We start from the raw sequence: 25,450 nt of genomic DNA, 5'->3' as shown, positions 1-25,450 counted from the left end.
AGACACTATTAGGGACAGTTGTTTTCGTACCGCCGGCCGGTGTGGCCGAGCGGTTCTAGGCGCTTCAGTCTGGAACCGCGCGACCGCTACGGTCGCAGGTTCGAATCCTGCCTCGGGCATGGATGTGTGTGATGTCCTTAGGTTAGTTAGGTTTAAGTAGTTCTAAGTTCTAGGGGACTGATGACCTCAGATATTAAGTCCCATAGTGCTCAGAGCCATTTGTTCTCGTATCGCAGATGACAGCGCACGAGACTGCTAAGCCCTTGGCTCTGTTTCGATCCTTACTACCGTCACATGTCCAATTTTTGTACGTTTCTCTTCTTCGGTTTTAGAAAACCAAACGAAGAACACGTTCGGCGACACCGTCTCTGGCAAACTGCTTGAATTTACGCGCGTTGTGTTTTGATTGGCTAACTTCAATGCTAATTAACTCGGAAATGGCGCAATGTATTCATTTTTTCTAATTAGTTATCTCTCAGCACAGACAACTCTGCAACACACTTATACGCTTTTCAGACTGTTTGCGTCCACCGTCTAGTAGTTAACACATTCCGTCCCATGCTAAGACCATTGAGCAACAAGAATGACGCATTATCAGAAGATAGAACACGCTCCGGGATTTCCTGCAGGCGCAGTTCCGCTGCGGATGACAGACTAGATTCACGCCTGTTACGTAGGATCCAGTATGATGGTTCGGTGGCTTCGCGGAACGGAATGCCTTTCTCCTGGATTCAAGTTCCTACGGAAAGTGGTGAGCGAGTTTGGTGTTACGTCACAAGGTGTAGATAGGAGTGACAGCCCAAGAACGTTGTTTTGTGTCCAATAATACGAGGAACGCTGAAATGGAAATATCATGAAAACGATGCTTTGCTTCACTAGCGTCCTGTTCAAGCAGGGAACAATTTTTTTTTTTTTTTTAAGAAATCAGGTAGAGGCTAAGTATCTTGGCCAGACACAGTTTATTAAATTGAAACTGCAAAGTGGATGAATCACAAGTGCATTTAATTTCACTTCAACAGTGCTGAAATCATCTCATGTGGCTTCCTTCTTAAGGCATGTATTAATCTATACAAGAATTTTGACAATGATACTTTCGTTCATACTTCCCGTCGAAGATCTTCACAAAACTATGAGCAACATACCGATATAATGTTTTATTTTTTTCTACTAGACAGTACGAAAGATTACTTCAAAGCTGTAAAAGAACTCATATATTCCATATTAATAGGCATAAAACCAACTGATGAGGGAGGTTTGAGCATTTACAACGCGTTGCGGGCTTAAATATACAGTGACTGGCAACAGTGAGATTGTTGTTTCATTCGACAAAAAATATCTTTTTCTCAAGTATTTTAACAAACTTCTATGACTAAAGTACGGCTGCAGTGTAGCTACACTAACGCAACATTTTTCGTCGTAGTTGTTCAAGAGTGGACGCCGAATAGTTAACAGTCTGCTGTGTGATATGACGTATTGTTGGAGGTGAGTACATTGCTTGAAGAGACGCAGAAACAGAGACGAATGTGAGTGAAGCTGCCGATAGCGAAAGACGCTCCATGGAAATGGAAATGAGCGTTTGGCGTCATTGGCCGGGAGGTCCCTTGCGGGGCAGGTCCAGCCGCCTTGCTGTAGGTCTCATTACATTGGGCGACCAGCGCGCCGCATGGGGATGAAATGATGATGAAGACAGCACAACAGCCAGTCCCTGAGCGGAGAAAATCCCCGACCCAGCCGCGAATGGAACCCCGGACCGTAGGACGGCAATCCGTCACGCTGACCACTCAGCTATCGGGGCGGACAAGACGCTCCATGAGATCGCCAGGCAGAGCGAGGCCACCTTCACTGACGCGACAAAACTCATGGAATAGCGATGTGCACGTATACCACGTATACAGGTGGCGGCAGTTTCGCGTACGCAAGGTACGATAGGGCAGTGTATTGGCGGAGCTGTCATTTGTACTCGGGTGATTCATGTGAAAGGGTTTCCGACATGATTATGGCCGCACGACGGGAATTAACAGACTCTGAACGCGCAACGGTACTGAGAGCTAGCCACGTGGGGCACTCCATTTCGAAAATCGTTAGGAAATTCCATATTTCGTAATTCACAGAGTCAAAAGTGTGCCGAGAATACCAGGCATTACCTCTCGCCATGGACAACGCAGTGGCGACGGCCTTCACTTAACGACCGTGCGCAGCGCCGTTTGGTTAGCGTTGCCAGTGCTAACAGACAAGAAACAGCCTGAAATAACCGCAGAAATCAATGTGGGACATATGACGAACGTATCCGTTAGGACAGTGCGGCGAACTACGGTTTTAATGTGCTATGGCAGCCGACATTGCCTGCAGCGCCTCTCCTCGGCTCGTGACCATGTCAGCTGGACCCTAGACGACTGGACAACTGGCGGTTTGTACAGAACGTTTTGGGGAATTCGAGAGAATGATCCTCCGACGTTAATCCCATCGAACATTTATGGAACATAACTGACGGCTCAGTTCGTGCACAAAATCCTGCACCAGCAACACTTTCGCAATTATGGTCTGATATACACGCAGCATGCCTCACTATTTCTGCAGATGACTTCCAACAACTTGTTGAGTCCATGGCAGGTCACTTTGTTGCGCTACGCTGGGCAAAATGAGCTCCGACACGACATTAGGACGTATCCCATGTCTTTTGTCACCTCAGTGTATACTATGATGGTTATTCGAGGTTGGACGAACTGACGTTTCAGTTTGGGCTTGGGAAAGTAGACCTTTATATTTGCAAATAAGATACCTGTGTAATAAATACCAATTCTGCAAAAGATCGTTTCATGGTTACACTAAGAATTTTAGCGATAGGTGAAGCCTAATCGTTAATAGTAACATAAAGTTTTTATTTCAGATAAGAAGTGGAACTTACACAGGTAAATGTGTTCTTTCACAAAACTCGTTTCGGCCGATCGACCCATTCATAAATAAGAGTGCCAGCTTCTCAGCCAAGTATTGACTCCTTAAGTCATTCGATTTCTCCCTTACTTCTTCCATTATGCAGCCATTTCTGATGTAGTTGATCGCTGCAGTTATTTTCTTGTATGACTTTAACCGCATGTTGGAGCTTTTACAATCCTCGTGCTTTGGATTATGCATCGCTTTATTCTCTTCACGTAGTAGTGACACACCAACTAACCTTCGGCGTCATTGATGGAAGCGCCAAGTGTACAGGGTGGTCCATTGACAGTGACCGGGCCAAATATCTCACGAAATAAGCATCAAACGAAAAAACTACAAAGAAAGAAACTGGTCTAGCTTGAAGGGGGAAACCACATGGCGCTATGGTTGGCCCGCTAGATGGCGCTGCCATAGGCCAAACGGATATCAACTGCGTTTTTTTTTTAAAAAAAAGGAACCCCCTTTTTTATCACACATTCGTGTAGTACGTAAAGAAATATGAATGGTTTAGTTGGACCACTTTTCTCGCTTTGTGATAGATGGCACTGTAGTAGTCACAAACGTATAAGTACGTGGTATCACGTAACAGCCTCCGCCAGTGCAGACGGTATTTGCTTCATGATACATTACCCATGTCAAAATGGTCCGTTTACCAATTGCGGAAGAGGTCGATATCGTGTTGATGTATGGCTATTGTGATCAAAATGCCCAACGGGCGCCTGCTATGTATGCTGTTCGGTATCCTGGACGACATCATCCAAGTGTCCGGACCGTTCGCGGGATAGTTACGTTATTTAAGGAAACAGGAGTGTTCAGCGACATGTGAAACGTTAACCACGTCGTGCAACAAATGATGATGCCCAAGTAGGTGTTTTAGCTGCTGTCGCGGCTAATCCGCACATCAGTAGCAGACAAATTGCGCGAGAATCGGGAGTCTCAAAAACGTCGGTGTTGAGAATGCTACATCAACATCGATTGCACCAGTACCATATTTCTATGCACCAGGAATTGCATGGCGACGACTTTGAACTTCGTGCACAGTTCTGCCACTGGCCACAAGAGAAATTACTTTTTGCACGCGTCCTATTTAGCGACGAAGCGTCATTCACCAATAGTGGTAACGTAAAGCGGCATAATATGCACTATTGGGCAACGGAAAATACACGATGGGTGCGACAAGTGGAACATCAGCGACCTTGGCGGGTTAATGTGTGGTGCGGCATTATGGGAGGAAGGATAATTGGCCCCCATTTTATCAATGGCAATCTAAATGGTGCAATGTATGCTGATATCCTACGTAACGTTCTACCGATGTTACTACAAGAAGCTTCACTGCATGACAGAATGGGGATGTACTTCCAACATGACGGATGTCCGGCACATAGCTCGCGTGCGGTTGAAGCGGTACTGAATAGCATATTTCATGACAGGTGGATTGGTCGTCGAAGCACCATACCATGGCCCGCACGTTCACCGGATCTGACTTCCTCGGATTTCTTTCTGTGGGTAAAGTTGAAGGATATTTGCTATCGTGATCCACCGACAACGCCTGACAAAATGCGTCAGCGCATTATCAATGCATGTGCGAACATTACGGAAGGCGAACTACTCGCTGTTGACAGGAATGTCGTTACACGTATTGCCAAATGCATTGAGGATGACGGACATCATTTTGAGCATTTATTGCATTAATGTGGTATTTACAGGTAATCACGCTGTAACAACATGCGTTCTCAGAAATGATAAGTTCACAAAGGTACATGTATCACATTGGAACATCCGAAATAAAATGTTCAAACGTACCTACGTTCTGTATTTTAATTTAAAAAACCTACGTGTTACCAACTGTTCTTCTAAATTTGTGAGCCATATGTCTGTGACTATTACAGCACCATCTATCAAAAAGCGAAAAAAGTGGTCAAACTAAAACATAAATATTTCTTTACGTACTACACGAATATGTAATAAATAATGGGGGTTCCTATTTTAAAAAGAGCAGTTGATATCCGTTTGACCTATGGCAGCGCCATCTAGCGGGCCAACCATAGCGCCATAGTGCTATCTGGTTTCCCCCTTCATGCTAGACAAGTTTCGTTCTTTGTAGTTTTTTCGATGACGCTTATTTCGTGGGATATTTGGCCCGGTCACGATCAATGGACCTCCCTGTATAATGAGGTTCGTGGGTTGGACCCTGCTCCAATTTTTATGAAAGGTGTTTCGCAAAACATATCTTTTATTAAAGCACCTCTACTAACCCTTTGGTTTAACCCTACGCAAGGGTGTAGAGGCATCAAGTCCGTTGACGATCATCTCCACGAAGCTTTGACTTGGGCGTATTGACTTGCCTGCTGCAAGTCCACCCCGGTCAAGCTCTTAATCTGGTTTATGTACTGCAGTGGTGCGCGTAATCTAAATCTTCGACCGTCGACTTTTGCCTCTATGTTTGTTCTTTCCATTGCTTCTTGCCTTCAGGAAATATGACCAAAATACACTCCTGGAAATGGAAAAAAGAACACATTGACACCGGTGTGTCAGACCCACCATACTTGCTCCGGACACTGTGAGAGGCCTGTACAAGCAATGACCACACGCACGGCACAGCGGACACACCAGGAACCGCGGTGTTGGCCGTCGAATGGCGCTAGCTGCGCAGCATTTGTGCACCGCCGCCGTCAGTGTCAGCCAGTTTGCCGTGGCATACGGAGCTCCATCGCAGTCTTTAACACTGGTAGCATGCCGCGACAGCGTGGACGTGAACCGTATGTGCAGTTGACGGACTTTGAGCGAGGGCGTATAGTGGGCGTGCGGGAGGCCGGGTGGACGTACCGTCGAATTGCTCAACACGTGGGGCGTGAGGTCTCCACAGTACATCGATGTTGTCGCCAGTGGTCGGCGGAAGGTGCACGTGCCCGTCGACCTGGGACCGGAGTGCAGCGACGCACAGATGCACGCCAAGACCGTAGGATCCTACGCAGTGCCGTAGGGGACCGCACCGCCACTTCCCAGCAAATTAGGGACACTGTTGCTCCTGGGGTATCGGCGAGGACCATTCGCAACCGTCTCCATGAAGCTGGGCTACGGTCCCGCACACCGTTAGGCCGTCTTCCGCTCACGCCCCAACATCGTGCAGCCCGCCTCCAGTGGTGTCGCGACAGGCGTGAATGGAGGGACGAATGGAGACGTGTCGTCTTCAGCGATGAGAGTCGCTTCTGCCTTGGTGCCAATGATGGTCGTATGCGTGTTTGGCGCCGTGCAGGTGAGCGCCACAATCAGGACTGCATACGACCGAGTCACACAGGGCCAACACCCGGCATCATGTTGTGTGGAGCGATCTCCTACACTGGCCGTACACCACTGGTGATCGTCGAGGGGACACTGAATAGTGCACGGTACATCCAAACCGTCATCGAACCCATCGTTCTACCATTCCTAGACCGGCAAGGGAACTTGCTGTTCCAACAGGACAATGCACGTCCGCATGTATCCCGTGCCACCCAACGTGCTCTAGAAGGTGTAAGTCAACTACCCTGGCCAGCAAGATCTCCGGATCTGTCCCCCATTGAGCATGTTTGGGACTGGATGAAGCGTCGTCTCACGCGATCTGCACGTCCAGCACGAACGCTGGTCCAACTGAGGCACCAGGTGGAAATGGCATGGCAAGCCGTTCCACAGGACTACATCCAGCATCTCTACGATCGTCTCCATGGGAGAATAGCAGCCTGCATTGCTGCGAAAGGTGGATATACACTGTACTAGTGCCGACATTGTGCATGCTCTGTTGCCTGTGTCTATGTGCCTGTGGTTCTGTCAGTGTGATCATGTGATGTATCTGACCCCAGGAATGTGTCAATAAAGTTTCCCCTTCCTGGGACAATGAATTCACGGTGTTCTTATTTCAATTTCCAGGAGTGTATTCCAACCGATTTTAGTTGCCAAGAGTCAACAGTCTTTTTCTGACGCCGAGATGCCTGAGGACCGATTCATTAGACCGAGGTGCTGTCCATGCTATTCGAAGCAATATTCTGCAGGACCACATTCCAGAGCATCAATCCTGCGGCGATCCACAGTCTTCATCGTCCAAGTTTCTGTCGCATAGGTCACGATAGGGAAGATCCGACCAACGTGGGGCTTGTCTTGACGGTGATGAAGGTGTCCTTGCAGATACGAGCAAGTTTTGTTGTAAAACTTCTCGCAACCGAAATGCGGCTGCGGATCTCAGGCTTGCTATATCCAGTATCTGTGACAACTGATCCTGAATACTCGACGCTACTAACTACATCGTAGCCAGAAATTCATGTGATGTCAGGCCTGTTGTCTTTGTGTTGTTGATGTCAAGACCATATTGTCTGCTTCTATCGGCCAACCTTCGCCTGATTCTTACCAATCGATGTTCGTCTGCTGCAATTGTCGGAGTGTCATCGGTATACCTAAGATTGTCAATTTTTCTCTCACCTACAATGATGCTGTCATACCAGTCTCCAAGAACCTCCTTCATAAAGTACTCATTATATGCACTGAACAATAATGGAGGGAAATGTGACATAATAGCTTTCACTGAGTAATACGGACCTAAGGCCTACGTCTCGATTCATACTCTGAAACTACTGCGACGTGCATCGCAGAGGATAGCCATGTATTGGTACTTTCGACTTAACCATGTATTAGCGTTTCTTCCCGCTACATTCGCTTATGGCCGCGCGGGAAGACTATTTAAATGCCTTTGTGTTCTCTGCGTTTAGTCTAAGCTCGTCTTTGCTGTCGCTTCGGAAGCGATAATTAAGCCTGCAGTTTATCCCTAGATTCCTCTCGTAATGCAGGTTTTTGAAACTTTGGTAGTACACTTTGGTGGGGTAGCTGACGTCAGTCTTGAATCGTCTGCCAGTTGTAACCCAACTCTTACTTCACTTTGAAGAAAACTGTAATTTTACACAAAAAAGGAAAAAAAAGAAATTTGGCTAACAAATATCACAAGTCTCTTGTGTGACTTTGTTTGCTTGATGTTTTCTCATTGTCTAGAGAATAATTTTAAGTTGATACTGTAAGAAAAGACTTTTTCTTTCCTTAGTTTCTGTTCGTTGTCGAATTACTACGTGTTTTGATTATTGGGTTGGTACTTCAAAGGGATGACACTGCTTGCAAAATAAATTTCATTGTTCCATTTTTTGCACATACGTCATTAAATTGAATGCAATATGCTATTCGCATCACTTTTCCTCATTTCAGTAATTTCAGTAATTCACTGACATATCCAGTGAACATGAGTTACAGAACTCGACAGCGTACAAGAACACGCTCTCTCCACCATACTACCGTTTGCCCCCAGGAAAATATTTTCAACGATCATAAATCAAGGATAATAATCATAGTGTTAACAAACATAGTTCACTTATGGTACAAATTTTTTTAGTTACTTTGTAAATTATTCAATGATCAATAATAGTTATGATATTCTTAAATGTAATTTTAACGTCTAAAGTTAGCAAATAAATTAATTGCAGAAAAGTGAGATCTTCGGAATGCTCTTGAACCAATACTATTCAGGTGCAGGTGCAATTTATATGTGTATCTCACATTCAAATGGTTCAAATGGCTCTGAGCGCTATGGGACTTAACATCTGAGGTCATCAGTCCCCTAGAACTTAGAACTACTTAAACCTAACTAACCTAAGGACATCACACATATCCATGCCTGAGGCACGATTCGAACCTGCGACCGTAGCGGTCGCGTGGTTCCAGACTGTAGCGCCTAGAACCGCTCGGCTACCCCGACCGGCTATCTCACTTTCACACAAGTTGAAAATTAGCTGCCACCTTGTAACAGAGTGATGTTGGTAATTAGCTGATTTAGTTACTGAAGAAATTTAATGTAAGATATACAGATTGTTCTTGCCGCGATACGTGATACAATTAACATGAATAGTGGTACAATTATCAGACCTGGAAGAGGTCGCAATAACGCTCAATAGCGTTTGACACCAACCACTCCTCCTACAAAAAGCTGAGAGTGTTTAACTCTCAATACCACCTCGACGTCTCTTACCCACATCTTTGAAAACAGTGCTTGGTCACTGAAAATCCTATAAAACAGTGGCCGAGCGGTTCTAGGCGCTACAGTCTGGAATAGCGCGACCGCTACGGTCGCAGGTTCGAACCCTGCCTCGGGCATGGATGTGTGTGATGTCCTTAGGTTAGTTAGGTTTAAGTAGTTCTAAGTTCTAGGGGACTGATGACCTCGGAAGTCCCATAGTGCTCAGAGCCATTTTTTTTTTTTTTTTGTTTGGTCACCCACAATATATCCCGTAACTGGCTACCCTTCAATTTCATCCCTGTTCATATGAAACGCTGGCTATGAAGACATTTTGACACAGACAACGAGTTGTAGGCCAGCGTAGAGAAGTGGCGGAAAGCATAGGCGGCTGCCTTCAATGGAGGACATTGGGAAGTTGGCAAACGTCAGTGTGGCGACTGTGTAGAAATGTGGCCGGAAGGTGTAGCTAACTGTTGCAAGTAAAATATTTTTGATTTTCACAGTGGTTTCCATTTTGTGACCGATCGGACCTTACTTTCCTAATATCCGTAATAGTAACCTCAGAAATTTTCGTACACGGTGCAGTTACTTATAATGAAGCAATATCTGAAAAATTCAGCAGAAACACCCAGTCGCATTTACAGAATGGAATTTTCACTCTACAGCGAAGTGTGCGCTGATAGGAAACTTCCTCGTATATTAAAACTGTGTGCTGGACAGGGACCCGAAATCGTGACCTTTTCCGTTTGCGGACAAGGGCTCTACCTACTGATCTATCCAGGCGCGACTCACGACACGTTCTCACAGCTTGACTTCCATCAGTATCTCACATCTCACCTCCTACCTCCCAAATTTCACATAATCTCTCCTGTGAAACTTTTGGGACCAGCTCTCCCGGAAGACAAGAGCAGTGTTAGCCCTGCAAGTTTGCAGGCGAGCTTGTGTGAAGTTTGGAATGCAGGAAGGAAGTGGGGTACAGGCGGAAGTAAAACTGTGCTTGGATAGCTCAGCTGGTAGAGCACTTGTCTCCAAAAAACAATGTTTCCAGGCTCGAGTCCTGTTTGAATGTGCCGGGAAGTTTCATCCTGTCACATTGTTTGCAGAACATTCGTTCGACCCACCCCAGAATACTGGTCAGATGTGTGGGACAAATACAAAATAGGTATAAATGGCAGTGCAAATGGCCACAGCTTTATTTGAAGGTACTCCTCCACGATGGCAGATCGGTGGAGCCGTGCGTTATCATCTATCAGGAGGAAGGTGGGACCCACTGCACCGCTGAAAAGGCGGACATACTGGCGCAAAAAGACGTTCCGATACGCCTGACCTGTTACAGTTCCTCTGTCAAAGACATGCAGGGGTGTACATGCACCAATCGTAATCCCACCCCACACCATCAAACCACGACCTCCATACATGTCCCTTTCAAGGACATGAAGGGGTTGGTATCTGATTCCTGGTTCACGCCAGTTGAAACCCCGGCGAGAATCACTGTTCAGACTGTACCTGGACTCGTCGGTTAACATAACCTGGGACCACTGTACCAATGACCATGTACTGTGTTCTTGACACCAAGCTTTACGGGCTCTCCTGTGACCAGTGGTCAGTGGAATGCACCTTGCAGGTCTCCGGGCAAATAAACCATGTCTGTTCAGTCGTCTGTAGACTGTGTGTCTGGAGACAACTGTTCCAGTGGCTGCGGAAGGTCCCGAGCAAGGCTACCTGCAGTACTCCGTGGCCGTCTGCGGGCACTGATGGTGAGATATCGGTCTTCTTGTGGTGTTGTACACTGTGGATGTCACGTACTGTAGCACCTGGACACGTTTCCTGTCTGTTGGAATCGTTGCCATAATCTTGAGATCACACTTTGTGGAACACGGAGGGCACGTGCTACGACCTGCTGTGTTTGACCAGCCTCCAGTCGCCCTAGTACTCTACCCCTCATAACGTGATCAATATGTGTCGTTTGAGCCATTTTGAACACACAGTCACCATTAGCACGTCTGAAAACGTCTGCACACTTACTCGTTGCACCGTACTCTGACATGCGCCAACACACCTCTGCGTATGTGGACTGCTGCCAGCGGCACTGTGCGACGACCGCAGGTCAAATGCACCGCATGGTCATACCCTGAGGTGCTTCAAACCTGCAAACCACCCACCAGAGCGTTGTTTCACCATGTATCAGCATTACCCTTAATTTATGAGCATGAGTGGATTTAAGTGACTAACACTGCAAGATCGCAGGTTAACACAAGCGCAAGATAAGCAATTGCAAATGTGAAATGCTGGTACGTTAATAAACGGTGTTCAAAATGTTCAAATGTTTGTGAAATCTTATGGGACTTGACTGCTAAGGTCATCAGTCCCTAAGCTTACACACTACTTAGCCTAAATTATCCTAAGGACAAACACACACACACCCATGCCCGAGGGTGGACTCGAACCTCCGGCGGGACCAGCCGCACAATCCATGACTGCAGCGCCTAGACCGCTCGGCTAGTCCCGCGCGGCAATAAACGGTGTAATCGCCAGAATGTTGAGTACAAGCATGCGAATATGCATGCATTGTGTTGTACAGGTGCCTACCTCATGTCAGTTTGTGGGACGGACTTGCGTGCTTGTTATGATTGTCAGCCAATACAGCGACTGTTAACGCTGTTTGTGGATGATGCTGGAGTTGTCCCATATGTGCTCGATTGGAGACACATCTGGTGATCGAGCAGGCCAAGGAATTTGTCGACACACTGTAGAGCATATTGGTCTACAACAGCAATATGCGGGTGAACGTTATCCTGTTGGAAAATATCCCATGGAATGCTCTTCACGAATGGCAGCACAACAGATCGAATCACAAGATTGAGTTACATATGTGCAGCCAGTTTGCGTGGGATAACCACGAGAGTGTTCCTGCTGTCACGCTTAATCGCACCCCAGATGATAACTCCAGGTGTTGGCCTGGTGTGTCCAGCACACAGACAGGCTGGTTGCAGGCCCTCAACCGACCTCATTCTAACCAACACCGAGACAGAACCAGCTTTCATCAGGAAACACAACAGACCTCCACCCTGCCCTTCAACTAGCTCTCGCCTGATACCACTGATGTTACAAATGGCGGTGGTTGGGGGTTAGCGGAATGCACGCTAGAGGGCCTCTGGCTCAGAGCTGTCCTTGAAGTAACCGATTTGTAACAGTTGGTTGTGTCAGTGTGGCTCCAACCGCTGCTGCAGGTGCATTACGATGCACCAGAGTCATACGCCGAACACGATGGTCTTCCCTCTCGCGAAACCATTTGAACCAAAGTTTCATAGGATTTTCACTGCGGTTTCCATTTCGCGCCCGATCTGACCTTACTTTCCAAATAGCCCTCGCAATTTCTATTGGATGCATAACTGGAGGGGAGCGTCGGTTCACGAGTTCCTGTGGTAACCTGTCCCTTACCGAAAATTGTATGCAAAATGTCTGCAGCTACCGTCAGACCTTTTATTTAGGATGTAAAATCTTTGGAAGTTCACTTCTCATCCTAAAACGTCACTGAGATGGGTTGTTGAGGGCAGCCATCGCTTTCGACTGCATCCACACGGGAGGGCATCGTGTAAACATGAATACATAAAGAGTGCCAACTCACGGGCAGAGGTGCTGGTGGTGTTCAGAAGGCAAACACCAGCCAGGACAGCTCTTGAGCTGCGAACTGCACGGTTATCACCGTCATTGAGAGACTTTACCTCGACGTGTGTTAAATAAGTTCATTTCACTGAGGTGAATGTTCGACGACAGTGTTAGAATTGTGCGACCGTCTTCAGACCTTTGGAGAGGAGGAACCACAAACCCTTCAGTAAAGCTGTCGACACGAGGGACGAGTTAGCTATGGTTGACGTGGCGCTCAACGAGTTTTGTGACGTCATTTTTTTGCTATTTCACGTTGAGGAGTCATTTCGTCACGTGAAACATAAGTTCTGGCGATATTTCGGTGACGTGTCACAAGAACGCTCCCTACGTCACAAGCAGAAAGCTTGACGCCCACAGAGAGCAAGACGTCATATTGTCTGTACTTGTCTTGTTTAGTAAGGTCCCACATTCGTTGGGTTTTATGTTCTATCTTACACCCCGTGAGTAAATGTTGTTTTTAAGCGCCAGCACATTTAATGTCTTGAGAACGAATTGTTATTGTTACGATGTGTCGTAATAAAACAACGGGAAACGTCATATTGGTGGTTAAAGAATTTTCATATTTAGATATTATCTCGTTATAAATCACGGGTTATCAGCGTAATCCGTTTTAAGGCCACGGTACATTAAAGATTCATGAAAATCTTGTCGTTCTTGTTAGGATTTGTTATAAAACGATGTGAATTAATAACACATCGGCGATTAAAGCCTGAAGAAGACAGCAAATGGTTCAAATGGCTCTGAGCACTATGAGACTTAACATCTGAGGTCATCAGTCCCCTAGAACTTAGAACTACTTAAACCTAACTAACCTAAGGACATCACACACATCCATGCCCGAGGCAGGATTCGAACCTGCGACCGTAGCGGTCTCGCGGTCCCAGACTGAAGCGCCTAGAACCGCTCGGCCACATCGGCCGGCGAAGAAGACAGTAAGATGAAATCAAAATTCTATTGTAACGAAGCTACATCCTACCGTAGTGTCCAGACGTAACATGTTATAGTGCAGAGATTAGGTCGATATTGCGTTCGAGAACTCTTGTATTTAGTTTTTTTAATCAAACAAATACTGTTTTTTGCCTTGTTTCATAAATTTTATGATTGTTACTGCACAACCTAGATTTCGGGTTATAAGCCCACTTTCAAGCACATTACTGATTCCCAACGATGATAATGCCCAGATAAACATAATGATAAGGCAAAGATAGTCATCTCACCTTCTTAATGTATCGATCCATGGCTTACTGTACAGTTATTTCAATGGTCATTTTTAATAAATTACATATGGAACTACACAATACAGCAGTTACACTAACATGACTGAACAAACCTGGGAATAAAGTTACGGATCAGCCAAGAACCTTTTGTCTACTGACGGACTGAGGCCCAAAGTCTTACTCCTATCCTAGAGTTGTGATTTCATCTAAATGAGGTGAATAATTGTACTGGGTTTCTTCCTTTAATAATACGTGTGGCGATGTACACATCTGTTTTTTAATTTCGAAAATTTCCAACTGGTTGAGTTTAGCCACCTTTTCCTCTGTGTGTAAGACTTATACATCTGTTCTGTATTTGTGGTTATTGTTAAGGCAATGTCCCTCAAAGGGTGAATCAGGTCTCTTCAGTCTCCAGCTTCTATGATGTTCTTTACGCCTGCTGCAAATTGACCTCCCCGTCTGTCGAATGTAGCAAGACGGACATTCATGGCATGTGATTTTTATGAACCCCCTTTTTGTGTTGTCTGACGGACTTATAAAAACACAGAGAAACCCATTTCCCTCAAAATGTTACTTATCCTGCTGGACGTTTTACCTACAAAAGGTAATCTGTACAATTTATTTTCCAGTGTGTCTGTGTTTTTCATTGGGGACAGTAGGGACCTATCTTGCTTCATCTTTTCACCTAGAATTTTGTCAATGATGTTGGAGTTAAATTCATTATTTATGGCTATTGCTTTTATTGTATTAATTTCCTGGTCAAAGTCTTCTTGGGGCATAGGGATAGGAAGGAGACGGTGGATCATTTGGTGGCAAGCTGCATGTTTATACGCTGTAGGATGTTGGGAGAAAGTCGGGATGAATGTGTCAGTAGAGGAGTCGACAAATTTTTGATTTATGGTTGTTGTCTTCAATCTTGAAGCTAATGCCCAGGAAATTTATGCTGCCCCCCCCCCCCCGCCCCCCCGCTCCCAACTCCATGCTGACCTTTATGTTAGTGTGTCACTGGTTCATATTTTCCACAAATTTAGGATAATTTAGGTTAAGTAGTGTGTAAGCTTAGGGACTGATGACCTTAGCAGTTAAGTCCCATAAGATAACACACACATCTTTTTTAGTTCCCTGTCTGGTATGCAACAGGGTAGACACGATGACTAGTACTACGTCAAATGACCCCAGATGTTACTTATTATCCGCTTTGCTGTGAGACCGAGTCAATACCTCTGCATGAGTGATACAGGAAACCTGGTGAAGAGCACGTTTGCGGAATACACAGACATGCTCCTTACATGCTCCTTTTGTATGACGAAGCTGGAGGTAACGGAAGAGCTGCTAGTCGGCTGTATCACGAACGTTTTCCACACCGTCACACTCCACGGCACAAACTGTTTGTCCAAGTTACACAACGGCTACGAGAAACGGGTTCCTTCGCCGTGAGGAAGCAGGACTGTGATGCTCCACGGCGACGCCGCACTCCCGAATTTCAAGAAGGTGTACTGCGTCGCATTGAAGATAGCCCGTCAACGAGTTAAAGAACAATTGCGCGTTCAATGGCTGTTAGTCACTGTACCGTCTTGGACGTCCTGCATGAGCCACAATTACATCCGTACCACTTACAAAGGGTACACGCTATGGGTCCAGCAGACTTTCCACAACGCGTCGCCTTCTGCACACGGTTCTTGCACCGCTGCATCGACGCGCCCCTGTTTCCACGTCGAGTTCTCTTCACAGATGAATGTAGGTTCACAAGGAATTGTGTTCTGAATGCTCGAAATAGCCATGTCTGGTCGGACGAAAACCCTCATGCCACGCATGTTCAGAGATTTCAAGACAGGTTTAAAATTAACGCGTGGGCAGATATTCTGGACAGTCACGTGATCGGACCATACCTCCTTCCATCCAAGCTCACGGGCCCCGCATACTTAGTCTTCCCTCTACACGTACTGGATCCGTTCTTGGAAGCTGTGCCATTGAATGTCCGTCAGGAAATGTGGTTTCAGCATTATGGAGCACCACCTCACTTTTCACTGGCTGTCTGGAGACATCTCAACAGACGGTATGGTGAAAGATGGATAGGCCGTGGTGGTCCAACCGCGTGGCCGCCACGATCGCCGGATTTAACCCCTATGGATTACTTCTTGTGGGGCCGTATGAAGAGCCTAATTTATGATACACAGAGGAACATCTGCTGGCACGACTTCTGGCCGCTGCACAAGACACTGAAGAGACAATCTGAGCAGTTCTCTTAGGTTGTTCGCAGATGATGCTGTAATTTACCAATTTACCGTCTAGTAAGGTCATCCGAAGACCAGTATCAGTTGCAAAGCGATTTAGAAAAGATTGCTGTATGGTGTGGCAGGTGGCAATTGACGCTAAATAACGAAAAGTGTGAGGTGATCCACCTGAGTTCCAAAAGAAATCCGTTGGAATTCGATTACTCGACAAATAGTACAATTCTCAAGGCTGTCAATTCAACTAAGCACCTGGGTATTAAAATTACGAACAACTTCACTTGGAAAGACCACATAGATAATACTGTGGGGAAGGCGAGCCAAAGGTTGCGTTTCATTGGCAGGACACTTAGAAGATGCAACAAGTCCACTAAAGAGACGGGTTACACTACACTCGTTCGTCCTCTGTGGGATCTTTACCAGGTGGGATTGACGGAGAACATCGAAAGGGTGCAAAAAAGGGCAGCTCGTTTTGTATTATCACGTAATAGGGGAGAGAGTGTGGCAGATATGATACGCGAGTTGGGATGGAAGTCATTAAAGCAAAGACGTTTTTCGTCGCGGCGAGATCTATTTACGAAATTTCAGTCACCAACCTTCTCTTCCGAATGCGAAAATATTTTGCTGAGCCCAACCTACATAGGTAGGAATGATCATCAGAATAAAATAAGAGAAGTCAGAGCTTGAACAGAAAGGTTTAGGTGTTCGTTTTTCCCGCGCGCTGTTCGGGAGTGGAATGGTAGAGTGATAGTATGATTGTGGTTCTATGCATTGTAATGCAAATGCGTAAGTAATATCGGAACGAGTCAGTATTCTTTTCAAATGGATTACAACTATTGTACTGGGTCACGCCTAAGTACATTCCTCACGTGGGTGTGGATGAGATAATCATCTGCACTGGAACTGTCGCAGAACGGAAACGATACGTTTCCGGACATGGGTTCCTATTCAAAATGTTGTGTACTCACTACCCTCTGCATGTACTAGAAGTTTGTAAGGGGAACGTCCGACCACCTTGTACGTACCACAGACAGAAGAACACGACCAGCGTATTGACAAGGGAGGAAATGTGCGTTTTAATACAGTTAACGCAGCAATTTTACGTGCGTCCATTTTCATGAACAAGCTGTCTTATTTGCGAGCCAAATAGAGCCCACAGCTGCCGCTGTGGAGCGTTGGGAGCACAGAATCACATTACACAGCTCGCGCAGTGTGTCGTTGGCGCTGTGTCTCGTTACGCTGGACATCCCGTCTGCGTGCACGTCACCTGCCTCGTCCCGTGTGGCGACGGCTTGAGGCACCACCTTGCCTGTCCCCGGTTGAGGCGCCTTCCTTGCAACCGCGTGGGTTTTTCAGCTTGTAAGCGTTCAACAATATAAAATGGTGCAAGCTGTTCGAGATTCTGAAAACAGTAGGGGTAAGCTATAGGGAGAGACGGGTCATATACAATATGTACAACAACCAAGAGGGAATAATAAGAGTGGACGAGCAAGAACGAAGTGCTCGTATTAAGAAGGGTGTAAGACAAGGCTGTAGCCTTTCGCCCCTACTCTTCAATCTGTACATCGAGGAAGCAATGATGGAAATAAAAGAAAGGTTCAGGAGAGGAATTAAAATACAAGGTGAAAGGATATCAATGATACGATTCGCTGATGACATTGCTATCCTGAGTGAAAGTGAAGAAGAATTAAATGATCTGCTGAACGGAATGAACAGTCTAATGAGTACACAGAATGGTTTGAGAGTAAATCGGAGAAAGACGAAGGTAATGAGAAGTAGTAGAAATGAGAACAGCGAGAAACTTAACATCAGGATTGATGGTCACGAAGTCAATGAAGTTAAGGAATTCTGCTACCTAGGCAGTAAAATAACCAATGACGGACGGAGCAAGGAGGACATCAAAAGCAGACTCGCTGTGGCAAAAAAGGCATTTCTGGCCAAGAGAAGTCTACTAATATCAAATACCGGCCTTAATTTGAGGAAGAAATTTCTGAGTATGTACGTCTGGAGTACAGCATTGTATGGTAGTGAAACATGGACTGTGGGAAAACCGGAACAGAAGAGAATCGAAGCATTTGAGATGTGGTGCTATAGACGAATGTTGAAAATTAGGTGGACTGATCAGGTAAGGAATGAGGAGGTTCTACGCAGAATCGGAGAGGAAAGGAATATGTGGAAAACACTGATAAGGAGAAGGGACAGGATGATAGGACATCTGCTAAGACATGAGGGAATGACTTCCATGGTACTAGAGGGAGCTGTAGAGGGGAAAAACTGTAGAGGAAGACAGAGATTGGAATACGTCAAGCACATAATTGAGGACGTTGAGGACGTAGGTTGCAAGTGCTACTCTGAGATGAAGAGGTTAGCACAGGAAAGGAATTCATGGCGGACCGCATCAAACCAGTCAGTAGACTGATGAGAAAAAAAAAAAAAAAAAAAAAAAGCACCTGATTTCCGTGTTTACGTCACAGGTTTGTCTCGTCCTCCCTCCTTTGCGGCGCATTATGGGACACTGGACTTCCCGTAGCTAACTCCCCTTGCGGACTGTGTTCGCCTCTTCATCTTCCGTCACGCAAAGAAAATTACAGGCTGCCAGAACGCGTCGACGTTATTGTTTCCGAAACCTAAATGTTCCCCATACAGGAAAGCACAAGTTGATAGCAGAGCATTTATCTGTCTTGTCCTTCAGTTTAAAATAATTGCAATTCTTCTTGGAACTGGTTAGGTGCCGTCATAAGAATTTTTTCTCAACCACACGTAAAACGGCCGAAAGACTGTCACGTATCTTATGAAGTAAGTCTTAAAAATAGGAACATGTGACTGTGTGCAGCGACTGGCTATCGTTGTAATTTGCACGCACTCTTCACTTGCGAAAGACCAAATTTACGCTTACCTTTGAAAGTCTGTGTTTCCTGTAAGTGACAGCGAAAGGAAACTAGCACTCATTACTACCATTCCTGGATATAAAAATGAAGCGCACAAGATATTCATGAATTATTGTTTTCTTCTGACATTGAGCAGTGTAAGCAGCAATCCGTGAAGTACCATCACCGAAAATCATGGGAGCCGAAAAAGTAAAAACAAATATAACCTCTGCACAGATTCATAGCAAATGTGTAATACTAATGTCTGCTAACAATTATCAAATGGTTCTGAGCACTACGGGACTTAACTTCTGAGGTCATCAGTCCCCTAGAACTTAGAACTACCTAAACCTAACTTAACCTAAGGACATCACATACATCCATGCCCGAGGCAGGATTCGAACCTGCGACCGTAGCGGTCGCACGGTTCCAGACTATAGCGCCTAGAACCATTCAGCCACAGCGTAACGATTATCATACTTTAATGTGACGCCTATGTTCCCTACCGATACTGTAGTACTACATGTTTATATGTCATATATCTCCGCAGATGATGAGAGACTGAAGAAATGTACGATGAGATAAAAGAAATTATTGAGATAGTTGAGGGAGACGAAACTTTAGTTGTGACGCCGACTGGAATTCGATAGTAGGGAAAGGGAGATAAGCAAAAATAGTCGGTGGATAAGGACTTGGGGAAACGAATGAAAGAGAAAGCAGCCTGGTAGAATTTAGTACAGAGCATAACTTACTCATTGCTAATTGCTAACAATTGTTTTAAAAATCATAAATTTAAACGTGGAAGAGACCTGGAGACACCGCAAGTTTTCAGATTCATTATGTAATGGTTAGGCAGAAATTTGGAAACCAAATTTTAAATTCTAAGACATTTCCAGGGGCAGATGTGGACTCTGACCACAATTTATAAGTTATTAATTAGTTATGAACTGTAGATTAAAACTAAAGAAATAGCAAAATCTTATGAATTTAAGAAGATGGGACCTGGATAAGTTGGAAAGACCTAGAGATGTTTGAGATTTCAGAGGGAGCATTAGGGAATGATTGACTAGAACAGGGGTAAGAATAAAGTAGAAGGTGAACGGATAGCTCTGAGAGATGGAACAGTGAAGGCAGCTGAGAGTCAAATTGATAAAAATACAAAGACTAATAGAAATCCTTCAGTGACACAGGAGGTACTGAATTGAAGTGATGAAAGGAGAAAATATAAAAATGAAGCAGGCGAAAGAGAATACGAACATCTAAAAACTGAGATTGGTAGGAAGTGCAGAATAGCTAAGCAGGAATGGCCAAAGGACAAATGTAAGGATTTAGAAGCGTATTTCACTTCAGGAAAATAGATAACGCTTTAGTAGACGACATTCCGTCAGAACTACTGATAGCCTTGAGAATTTTCTCAGAATTCAAGAAAACTGTAATAATTCCAGTTACAAAGAAAGCAGATACTGACAGGTGTAAAAATTGCGGAACTATCATTTTAATAAGTAAAATACTGACACGAATTCTTTAAGGAAGAATAGAAAAACTGATAGGACCCGAACCCGGGAAGATCAGTTTGAATTTCGGAAAACTGTTGGAACACACGAGGCAGTACGGACCCCACCACTTATCTTAGAAGAGACGTTAAGTAAAATTAAACCTACGTTTGTAGCATTAGTGGACTTAGAGAAACCTTTTGACAATGTTGAGTAGAATATTCTCTTTGAAATACTGACGATAGCAGGGGTAAAATATAGAGAGTGGAAGACTATTTACAGCTTTTATAGAAATCTGACGGCAGTTGTAAGAGTTGAGAGCCATGAAAAGGAAGCAGTGATTGAGAAGGGAATGAGACAGGATTTTAGCCTATACCCGATGTTATTCAGTCTGTACATTGAGCAAGCAGTAAAGAAAACCAAAGAAAAATTTGGAGTAGGAATTAAATCAGGAAGAAGAAATAGAAACTTTGAGGTTTGCCGATGACATCCTAATTCTGTAAGAGACAGCAAATTACTCTGAAGAGGAGTTGAACGAAATTGACAATATCTTGAAAGGGGGATATAAGATAAACATCAGCAAAAACCAGACAAGAATAATAGAAGGTAGTCGAATTAAATCAGGTGATCTTCAGGGAATTATATTAGGAAATCATACACTTAAAGTAGTAGATAGGTTTTGCTACTGGGCAGCAGAATAAGTGATGATGGCGAAGTAAACAGGATTTAAACTGAAGACTGTCAATGGCAAGAAAAGCGTTTCCGAAGAAGAGAAATTTGTCAACATCGAATATAGAGCTAAGGGTTAGGGAGTCTTTTCTGAATATATTTGTCTGGAGTGTACCTATATACAGAAATGAAACATAGACGATAAACAGTTTAGACAAGAAGAAAATAACTTTTGAAATGTGGTGCTTCAGAAGAATGCTGAAGATTGGATGGGTAGATCACGTAACTAATAATAAGAAGGTACTGAATAGAACTGGGAAGACAAGAACCTGACTAAAAGAAGCGAACGGTTGATGGGACCTATCAAGGGATCACAAATTTAGTAATGGAGGGAAGTGGGGAGGGGGAGGGGGGGTAAAAATTCTAGATAGAGACGAAGAGATGAATACACTAAGCAGGTACAGAAAGATGTAGGTTGCAGTAGTTATTCGGAGATGAAGAGGCTTGCACAGGATGGAGTAGCACGGAGAGCTGCATCAACGCAGTCTTTGTACTGAAGACCACAACAGCAACATATGTTCGTAGTCTTGTAACAAATGGAAATCATTATTCTGTAAATTTATGCAGCCGGCCGTTGTGGCCGAGCGGTTCTAGGCGCTTCAGTCTGGAACCGCGTGACCGCTACAGTCGCAGGTTCGACTCCTGCCTCGGGCATGGATTTGTGTGATGTCCTTAGGTTAATTAAGTTTAAGTAGTTGTAAGTTCTTGGGGACTGATGACCTCAGATGTTAAGTCCCATAGTGCTCAGAGCCATTTGAACCATTAAATTTATGCAAGCAGAATTAATTTGCAAAAGTTGTTCTTAAAACAATGTTCTTTCATAATGCAAATTGGTATAACCGGTTTATGTTTAGGGATTGTACGTAACGTAGTTCCTTCACAACGAAAAGGATTAAGCGGGAGTGTAAAAGGTGGTTTGACGTTAAGAAGTCCAAGAAGTCTCTGTGGCATAGTTAGCGAACAACCTAAAACCCCGAATGATAAAGGAGGCAATAATTGTAGCAAGAGTGGAATAATTATGTCTCGGATGTGGATTCTATCAGTGATTATATGTGGCATTTATTGACCTGATCCTGATCCACGAGGGGTAGCTGGGCGGTCTATGGCGTCTTGTCACGGTCTGCGCAGCTTCCCCCGTCGGAGGTTCGAGTCGTTCCTCGGGCATGGGTGTGTTGTCCATAGCGTAAGTTAGTCTAAGTTAGATTAAGTAGTGTGTAAGCTTAGGGTCCGATGACCTAAGCAGTTTGGTCCCATAAGATCTTACCACAAATTTACAATCAATTTGCAATTTATTGATCTGCTCTGAATCGTGAAATTCCGACACCAAGAAGACATTTTACAATCATACAAGCATACAACATGAAGAGCCATAATCGCATCTGACGATTTTATTTTTGCCACCGAAGATCAGAACTGCTACATTCTTCAGGACATGTAATGTTAACTGTTTTAAATATATGCAAGGAACATTAATTTGCTAAAATGTCAGGTAATATGTGAACTGTCTTACCTCTGTGCCGTGAACACTGATTCATCCTCAATCATTTACCTGGATAGGTTCCTCTCCCTGTTGCTAAAGTATTCCGAGTGTTTCCGAATTTAATGAACAGCAGAATCAATACTGTTTAAAATATTTATTAACTTTCACGGAGTGATAATTTTTTATTTTGTTAATTAGTTGTCTTTGTGAAATGCTCCACATGGTTTTCCAAGTGATTCAGTTAAAGTACTGCGGAAACATAAGTGTTTAGATGTGTTTAATTGAAATTGATAAGTTTCAACTGTTATCAACCCTTTCAGCAGTGAGCTATTTTGGAAGAAAGGAAAATTTTTCTTCGTGCCCAACGCTCTTAGGTGATTTTTTAACGATTTAGATGCAAGATTTATACACATATACGTACCCGTTTTCAAAATATACTCTGTACTTTTGGCTTCCTTTTATGGACTAAAATAATTAATTTTGAGATATTCAATGTTGTAATAAATAAACTGATCATTCAATAGTTACCATGCAAAATAACAATAACACAGTTTAATTATACAGTAGAAAATAACTAACGAATCACTTCCGTGTATTTTGGCGGCCACAAACTGCTGCATACTGCTACATTCACTTGTTGATATTTCTAAAGGAATGACCAACAGATGGTAGCATTTGTGTATGGGGGAAAGAGTGAACCTTCACAAACGCGTACATGAGGTTTCCATTGAGGAAAAATATTTCTGTTGCATCTAATACACAGCAAACATTAATGTGCACAATTGTAGCCAGAGGGTCTGAAAGGTTAAAAGCATTGCACAGTACAGTAAAACTGATTACAAAAACTTAATATAGGTCATAACACTTCAACAGCATAGACATTTCCTAGTTACATTACAGTTTGTAATACTGTTTTTATTTGTACATGTGTGTGTACGTGTGTATTGTTACTGGTTCATGTTAGAACTGCTAGTCTAAAACCTAGTCAGCAGACAGAACGGTTTCTGTACCACCACCCCTGCCCCAAACATTTAAAGTTTACACAAGTCTCAATAATTACTCTAGAAACATTTGTGCTCTTGATAATATATTGCCGTTAACTGGCCCCCACACATCACTAATGTTCTGTATCATGCAAAAGCGTATTATGCATCTTAAGAAAAAATTAACAGCTTGGTAACAATTTCAAAATTGCTGTCTTTTAGTAATGAAATATTAGAGCCACCTTATGTCCAACTTATCTGTATTTGGCCCTTATTGAGTGGTACATAGTAATCAGTATTATCCTTCACATTTTAAAGCAGACAGTGTACGCTAGTGCGAAGTATTTTGTTGCCACTAAACTTAAAATCAGATAGTTACCTGTTCATGAATAATTATTCTGCTGAAACGTGGTAGTGTGTGCTGTTCTATTTCCCAAACTGATTTCTAATTCAAGTAAAGTTTACAACAGCAATTAATTTATTTTATCAGTAGTATATTTACTTGAAATTACTTTTGCCTAATTGGGCTGGCGACCCTATTAATATGCAACATTACAGCTTTTATTCCGCAGCTGTAACACCGTCGCTTCGATTACCGATAGAATGAGTGTTGTTTTCATTCGATACGTAAACTTTCTGGGTGCGAAATACTGTTCGATTACTTTCCATTAGTACTCGATCACGGTCAACTTTAATTCCTGTCAAAGGAGTAACATTACACTTGCCTGCTCTTATAGTAATAACCTATAGTATTACAACTGCAGTATTACATAAGTAGGGTAAGCTTTTGTAATTCGAATTTGAGTCCTAGATCACAGTACTGTTGATTAATATGTTTCTCTGTGATCGCTTTTTATTGACATATACCGCACAACTTTATACATTTCATCTGTCTCATCATCAGAACCACATTTAAAACGACAGTTCCCGCAAAAGTAATAAACAATAGCCAGCCAATCTTAACAATGCTGCTTATCAAAGAATAACGCCGTTACGGTTACGACCCAACTGCTTCCTAACCAGACGACCATTCACCCTAATTTTTTCCGTTTTAAATTATGCTGCACACAATATTTCTTCTGTTTCTCGTTGTGGGGAAATTGAGTTGGGGTGGTAGAGTCGTCGAAATTGCTGTGTCCGACTTTAGACTGTTGTTGAAGTGCTCCGTGTTATGTGAAATAGGTAAGACTCAAGATTAAACACTTTTGCCAACTCGGAATAGACTGTCCAAAGTACCCTAAATACACACAAAACAGTCTCACCACGCCCATTACAATTAAAAGGTCATTGGTGACCAGCATCTCGTTAGATTTCTGCGTGTGAGCGCGTAGCATACTACTAGGGTCATTCCAAAAGAAATACACACTATTTTTTTTAATCCATCTTTTATTCTACATGGTTGAACGTTTTACAGTGTGTAGATACATCCTTTAAGAACAATATTTTCATTTCTCCACATAATTTCCATCCCTCTCAACTGCCTTACGCCATCTTGGAACCAGCGTCTGTATACCCGCAAGGCAAAATTCTGGACCAACCTGTTGGAGCCACTGTTTGGCAGCGTGCACAAGGGAGTCATCATCTTCAACCGTTGTTCCAGGAAGAGAGTCTTTCAGTTTCCCAGAGAGATGATACTCACATGGAGCCAGGTCGGGACTCTAAGGCGGGTGTTTCAGCGTTGTCCATCAGAGTTTTTTGATCGCTTCCATGGTTTTTTGACTGACGTATTGACGTGCATTGTCGTGCAACAGCAAAACATCCTTCTTTTGCCGATGTGGTCGAACACGACTCAGTCGAGCTTGAAGTTTCTTCAGTGTCG

This window comes from Schistocerca cancellata, chromosome 9 (genome assembly GCF_023864275.1).
Source record: "Schistocerca cancellata isolate TAMUIC-IGC-003103 chromosome 9, iqSchCanc2.1, whole genome shotgun sequence".
Lineage (NCBI taxonomy): Eukaryota > Metazoa > Arthropoda > Insecta > Orthoptera > Acrididae > Schistocerca > Schistocerca cancellata.
Note: the sequence above shows the minus strand (reverse complement) of the source record.